At 55.2% G+C, this 6000-nt stretch overlaps 1 protein-coding gene across 1 annotated transcript in view; it reads right to left on the bottom strand.

Moving 5' to 3' along the window:
- The window catches only part of Tspan14 (tetraspanin 14), a 53380-nt gene extending 49511 nt beyond the window's left edge, over window positions 1-3869 (bottom strand). The window contains exon 1 of the mRNA XM_042690318.1: window positions 3791-3869. The gene's annotated coding sequence lies outside the window, so the exon portion shown is untranslated. The remainder of the gene's footprint in view (window positions 1-3790) is intronic.
- Between the last annotated feature and the right edge of the window lie 2131 nt (window positions 3870-6000).

Genomic DNA, 6000 nt, shown 5'->3' on the forward strand with positions numbered 1-6000 from the left:
AGGACACAGAGGCAATAAGCAAGAGGTGTCTACTACTTTCTACAGGCCAGAGAACCCACACTCAAGCCATCCTCATACTCAGTCCTACTCTCCAGTGGGATCCGAACTCCAGTCACCACGTCCTGTCTCGGCCACCATTCCTTTCCACACCTTTTTCTAAGGCTTGCAAGTTCGGCCTGAGTCCCACAAAGGAAGGGAGGAGGAGGGCTTGGCTGCTCCTGCTGTTAGGAAAGGTGACTTCACATCCAAGTAGGTAAATACAAGATGTGCAAGGGCTCACAAGCCAGATCAGTGTGCTAAAGAAGCATGCCTCTCTTCTGAGCACTAAAGGCTACAAAGAACTAGTAGATGGAAGCAGAGGTCATCGGGCCTGTGTATAAGTGCCTGGCTCCAGGCAGGGACCTGAGCATGCTCAGGAAGAAACCCAACCTAGAACTCATCAGTACTCTTCTGGACCACAAATGAATTAATGAATTCAAGTAATGTGCTCAAGGGCAGAGGACAGAGAAGCAAGCTGTCCTTGCAGACCACCTCGTCCTACCCCAAATGTATCCTTTTGGGGAAGAAAGGGGGTTGTCGGTCATGGGGCTTGAACTCTGAGCCTGAGCGCTGTCTCTCAGCTCTTCAGCTCAAGGCAAGTGGTCCACCACTTGAGCCACAGCACCACTTCCTGCTTTTTCTGTTTATGTGGTACTGGGGAATCAAACCCAGGGCTTCATGCATGCTAGGCAAGCACTCTACCACTGAGCCACCTTCCCAGCCCTCCAAATGTATTCTTTTTTGCCATAATACTTCTGCCTTTCACATGGCACCTTTAAGAAGTGCTTCTTTCACTGGTGACATAGAAACATGCAATGATGCACACGTGTCAATATATGGGGAAGAAGTCACCAAGGAGGACTGGGTGGCAGACAAGTGGTAGGCATTAATGCTCTTCATAAAATGTTTCTGATCCTCTTCCCTTCCCCACTTTGTAGATAGCTCTGGCCATGTCACAACAGCCAATGACATACCACTTTGTGGACAGACACATTTAAGAAGCTAAGTAGGACTCACCATGCTTTCTGTGTCCAGTGCCTAAACATGGATCCTACAGTGAGGGTAACAAAGCAAACGTGATGGTAGGCAGAGTGAAGCCTCTACTTCTTGGGATTGTTGTTACCTCATCAAATCCTGATCTTTCCAGATAGTAACAATCAACAAGCAGACTCAGGGATGTCTGCTGTGTTCGAGCTGTGCCATATGGGCAGGGCAATTTCTGAGGCACCTGCATTGAAAGGGTTCAGTAGTTCTGCTGTAGATTTGTTCAGAATATTCATCAATTTTAAGCACCTCCAGGAGAAAGGCACTCTCTAAATTAGAAATGAGGAAATCCAACTCATACTAAGACAGACCATGAGTAATTGTTCTGTAACCTCTCTGGGCCACAGGAAGATTACTGTCAAATGGGGGCAGTTAACATCAATCACAGTGGGTTATTTCAAGAATTAAACAAGTTAATATCAGTAATACTAGGATCATGCTTGGGGTAAGTTTCAGAAAATACTCTTAGTATTTTCAATTAACTCGCTGTTACCATGTAATTGCTACAAGCCTGACCATAACCTTCACTAGGCTTTCAATCAGCAAAGGTTTTCCCAGGACTGGCACAACAACACTTTGTAGACACTGCCAAAATGAATTCTACTTCAGCAGAAGCAAAGCAAGTTGAAATATCTGAGCACATGGTAGCAGAGTAGAGGGCCTAAAGAAATGATTCCAGAAGCTTCCTGGCAGCCTAGCTCCTAACTTCATTACTACCACAACCTGCAAGGTGGCCTATACTCCATTCCCAAACACAGCATGGGAGGAGCCCAAAGAGACCAGCACAACTTCCCTGCTAGGAAAGGAGGCATTGGGGGTGGCGGGGGAGAGGGATCCTTCTTTGGGCAGGCTATCCTTCTGTAGCCCCTCCAGCGACAGGAGTGGTTTTGACTCCTGTTGGCCTGAATGATGTGCTAAAGGAAACTCAAACACCACTGAGCACCTAACACAGGTCCTGCCTAGGTTCTGAGACCTCTCAGAGCTCACAGCTCATCTAAGAGTGAGATCCTTGGAACACTACCTGCTCCTCACCCCACCCCCACCCCCTATGCAGGCTGTCAACAACGCTTCCCAAAGTAGAGAGATGACATTAGTTGGTCCAAGCAGGAGTGTTCAGACAGGTAGAGAGGGATTTATCAAAAAAGAAGACTTCAACTGAAGGGAAGCGCAACCAATGGTGACAGAAAGAGAAGGGGACACCTATCTGACAGCCTGGGTTACCAAGGCCTGTCCCCTAGACAACAGAAATCCTCAAGATAAGCCTGAGCATAGTGATACAGGGGATCCTGAATCCCAGGCCAGCTTGACTCTATCATAGTGAGACCCTGGAGGGGAGAAAGGGGGGAGAGGGGGAATGGGGGGAGAAAGGGGAGGAAGGGGAAAGGGAGTAAGAAATCCTCACAGTCAAGGCGAGACTGTGGGACCCTAACTAAGCTTGGGGGATAGCTGAGAAAATTATTATCAAGAAATATGGGAGCTGTGGTGCAGGATCTGGAAAGCCCAGGAGGACCTGGGTGCTTCCAACCAACACTGAGCTGGCAGAACTTGAACCTTAGGTTTCCTTTTACAAACGGGGAAGGGCAGCTCAAATGCTCCGCGGGCACCAACTTCTTCCTGGGAGTTCAAGGGACAGACAGGGTGAAGGCTATTTCTGAGAATTTGGCAGGCAGGGGATCGACTCCCAAGGATGATATCTGCGGAGACCAGGCCTGCAGGGGCCCCGATCCAGGGTCAGGCACTCCCTAGGGGGGTGGGGGACAGTTCCACGTGCCCAGTCACCAGCATTTGGGGACAGCCCTGAAAGCGATCATCACGCACGGCTCAGCGCCCAGCACAGGCAGGAGCAAGGACTCCTAAAGTATGGACCGCCCCCAAGAAACGGGTTAGAGAGATCCGGGGGACCCATGTGTACCAGTCACACACACACACACACACACACACACACACACACACACACACACACGCTTCCTACCCCCCTCACTGCCACCCCTGCGGGGAGGCCCGGGGGGGGGGGGGAAGGGAGGCGCAGACAGCAACCTAAGCTGAGCCAACTCCACCGCCACAACCCCAACCATGGCCTGGGCTGGGTCAGGGGTCGTCGGGCTCGGCTTCCCATCCAAGCAAGATCCGTCACGACGAACACGTAGGAGCCGTACCGGAGCCTGCCCACCGCCACCGCCACCGGCACCCGCCTCAGCCCGACCCCAGCGCGGGGCGCACCAGCCTCAGAGCGCACTTGGGGCCCGGTGGGGGTCGGGGACAGCCCTCCCCGGCCTGGGCCCGAGTTCGAGGACCGGAGGTCGCGCCCCGGAGCGGCAGCCCCTCCCGCCCCGCCCCCGCCCGCGGGCCCCGGCGGCACCCACCCTATGCAGGGAGGGACGCAGTGTGCACCGAACGCAAGCGATCCGCTGCGGAGCGCCCGCCGCGCCCCTCGCTCCTCCGCCCCGCGCCGGGGCTCGGCTCAGCGGGGTCCGGGCCGCGGCCTCCAACCCCGGCCGGGCGATCCGGGCGAACAAAGCCCGCGCCGCCCGCCGAGCCGCCCCCAGGCAAGCGGGGTGTGGTAGCCCGGGAAGGCGGGGTGGGTGGCGAGGGCCCGAGCGGGAACCCCGGGAGCAGCCCGGTCCCCGGAAGCCGCTCGGGGGACTCGGCCTGAGACAATGAAGAAGGGCAGGCCCGACGCTGGAGCGCGGCTCGGGGCTCCACTTACCCGGCGCGGCCCCGTCGGCCGTGGAAGTTAGAGCAAGTTCGGCGGCGCGGGGCGGGAGGGCGCGACTCAGGCCGTCCGAGCGGCGGGGGCGGGGCGCGGAGGGGCGGGGCCGGGGGCGCGGCGCCGGGCGGCTGCGGAGGAAGGGGCGCCGCTTCCCTGCGCCGTCCGTGCGGCCCCACGCGCCAGGCCCCGCCCCTCGGCCGCTCGCCACGCCCCCGGGTATCGCCACGCCCCCGTCGCCGTCAGCCACGCCCTCCATGCTCGCCACGCCTCCCCGCCGCCCAGCCCCGTGGGCGCTCCCGCAGGTCACCGGCCCGCCCCTTTGTCCCGCAGCGGGGAGGTGCCTGCGGCCCGGAGCCGCGTCCTGCGCGTCGGTGCGCCGTGCGGGCGGAGCCTGGACCCCTGCCAAGCACTTGTGGCCCGGGTGATCGCTCCGCCGAGACGCGCTGCCCGCACCCGGCTGCGGCCTTGCCCCTGAGAGCCTGGCGGGGACGTGCGAAGCTGCAGGAGGCCCGGACCTCGGGGGTGCTCGGGGGGGGGGGGGGTGCTCGGGTGGGGCGGGCGGCGGGGGGGAGGGGGCGGATTGGTGAGAGGTGGGCGCAGGAGTGGGAAGATGGCTGTGTGGAAGATGGAGGGCCTCGGAGACTGACGGAGGTGGAGATCGTCCTCGGGAGAAGGGGCGGTAGAATGGTGATTTGTGTTTCTTCGCCACCGAACCCGAAGCGGGAAGGACTCGCTCCTTCGAGGTTGGTGCTAAAAATCCCCAGCTTCCTTTGCATCGCCTGCTGAGATCTGTTCCTTCACCTTTCTGCCCCGGCGGTGGCGGGAGGCCGGTGTGCGGGACGGGCTGTCCACGCCGCCGACTAGCAAGGCCGAGGCCGGCCTCCCCGCCTCGGGCCTGCCTACCTGTGGAGTGAAGCCGTGGGCACCTACTGCTTCTTAAACTCTAAGAGGGCTCGGGGTCAGGTGCTCTGTTCTGTTGGGCGACGCAAAACTTGGATCTATTACAAAAACTGATGGCATCTATTCTCTCATACAGGCAATCAGCAAGTCTCATGTTAAAAAGAGAAAGAGAGAAAGAAAGAAAACCTTGCAGGGGATTGTTCTGCCCCTTCTGGTTGTTGTTTTACTAAGGGGAATGAATACAGCCTTTCTCTGAGCAGGTCAGGGACCTGTGCAAAAGTGTTAAGAGTGCTTTCCAATCAAACCCTAAAGGGAAAGAAAAGAAAGAAAGAAAGAGAGAGAAAGAAAGAGAGAGAGAAAGGAAGGAAGGAAAAAGAGGAAAGAAAAAAAGAGAGAGATTGAGCCAGATGCAGGATGGCTCACTCTTAAGTCTAGCTACTCAAGGGACTGAGATCAGAGATAGCGCAGGCAGGAAAGTCCATGTGACTCTTATCTCCAGTTAACCACCAAAAACCTCAAACATGGAGCCGTGGTTCAAGTGGTAAAGCACTATCCTTGAGCATGAAAGATCAGGCAGGAACAGGCACTAGAGGCATTGATGGAGATTGTTAAGTGGCCCTGATAACCTTGTCTTCCTTTCCTCTTCATAACATGATGTCTAATTCTCTCTGGCCACATGGCTTCCCAGAATGCAGGCGAATTTCTTAGCTTCCCCTAGAGCTACTTATATCATGTGACTAAGTTCCAGCCAATAGCAATAGCCAATAACAGTTATAGGCAAATTTTAAAGTGGCTTTAAAGGGAAGCAATTTGCTATCTTCAGCCCTTGCTTGCTCTTACTGCAATCATGGGTACATGGCTAGAGCTCCAATAGCCATATGAACTCTGGGGTAGAAGACATGTTTGAGAAGGAACAAGTTAGAATAATTGTGGTTTCCCAATAGTTAGGGAGTTGCCATATCTACTCTAAGCTACAGATCCCTTGACTTTGTATATGAGAGAAATAAATGCATCTTGCTTAACTTTCAGTTTTCTGTTGTTTGTAACTACATCTAAATTTAAAGTTTGCTAGAGTGTAGAGGGGTTTGTTAGAATGTGGGAGACGCTATAGCAGGTTTGCACAGAGTTAGAAACAATCCAGGGAGAAGGAAGGACTGATTATTCTGATGAGCAGGTGAAAGGGGAAGGGTTATTCTCACCAGTGGAGGCTCATCTCTGATGAAGGAATACCTCCTCTGTTAGGAAGGAAAGGGTGTGGAAGCTGAGACGTTTCTAGTAAAGGGAAGATGATCGTGATTTCTGCTGAA

Source organism: Dipodomys spectabilis, unplaced genomic scaffold (genome assembly GCF_019054845.1).
Source record: "Dipodomys spectabilis isolate Male_0828 unplaced genomic scaffold, ASM1905484v1 ptg000136l, whole genome shotgun sequence".
In the NCBI taxonomy this organism is placed as follows: domain Eukaryota; kingdom Metazoa; phylum Chordata; class Mammalia; order Rodentia; family Heteromyidae; genus Dipodomys; species Dipodomys spectabilis.